This window comes from Camelina sativa, chromosome 2, assembly GCF_000633955.1.
Source record: "Camelina sativa cultivar DH55 chromosome 2, Cs, whole genome shotgun sequence".
Lineage (NCBI taxonomy): Eukaryota > Viridiplantae > Streptophyta > Magnoliopsida > Brassicales > Brassicaceae > Camelina > Camelina sativa.
Window position 1 is genome coordinate 22,885,220 of NC_025686.1, and position 799 is coordinate 22,886,018.

The 799-nt window shown below is 37.5% G+C and overlaps 1 pseudogene; it reads right to left on the reverse strand.

The window, feature by feature from the left end:
* Window positions 244-799, reverse strand: part of LOC104755951 — a 5,968-nt pseudogene continuing 5,412 nt past the window's right edge.

Here is a 799-nt window from a genome sequence, read left to right on the forward strand (position 1 = left end):
ACTTTACCCCCTAGCTACATGCATCAATAATATTGCTATGTCCCCATGTCCACATAGTTCCCTGAACCTTTCATTTAATGATTTGAATTTTCCTTCCTGTTTTTTTTTTCTTTTGTGAAATTTCAGGTGGCTATTAATATCCATTTGATAAACCATGTGTATCACATGTTGTGACGATACATTAGTACATTTAACAATATAAAGATAAAAACACAGGAGTCATCTTCAAATTAATTAGTACATTTAATCAAACCTACGGATTCTCAATAACTTAGTCATGATGAGAATCTTGCCACCGGGAACTAGGTAACCTGCGAAAAATATACACAAACATATTAAAGGTATGATCTAATAACATATCACAACCGTACTAACTCTAAAACATAACTACTTATATTCGATATCTGATACATGTTTCGGACAACTAGCGGTGGTGATATACATATATACCTAGGGTTTGAATAGCTTTCGTGGATTCATTTAACTATCTTTCAGTTACCATTCATGTTTTTTCTTCACAAAAACAGATTGTGCGCATAAAAAAACAAATATAATAAAAATTGGGTGAATTAGGTCAGTAACCAAAACAAAAAAATTATAGTAGTAAATAACACTATATTTAAAAAAATTAAAAGATTAAGATGAGGGCAGTGGAAAATTACCAATGGTGGTGGAGGACAGTGGTGGCTGGCCGGAGATAGTTGCCCGGCGGTGGTTGGCCGGCGGTGGCTGGCCGGAGGTAGCTGGCCGGAAGTAGCTGGTCGGCGGTAGCTGGCCGGAGGTGGCTGGCCGGAGGTGG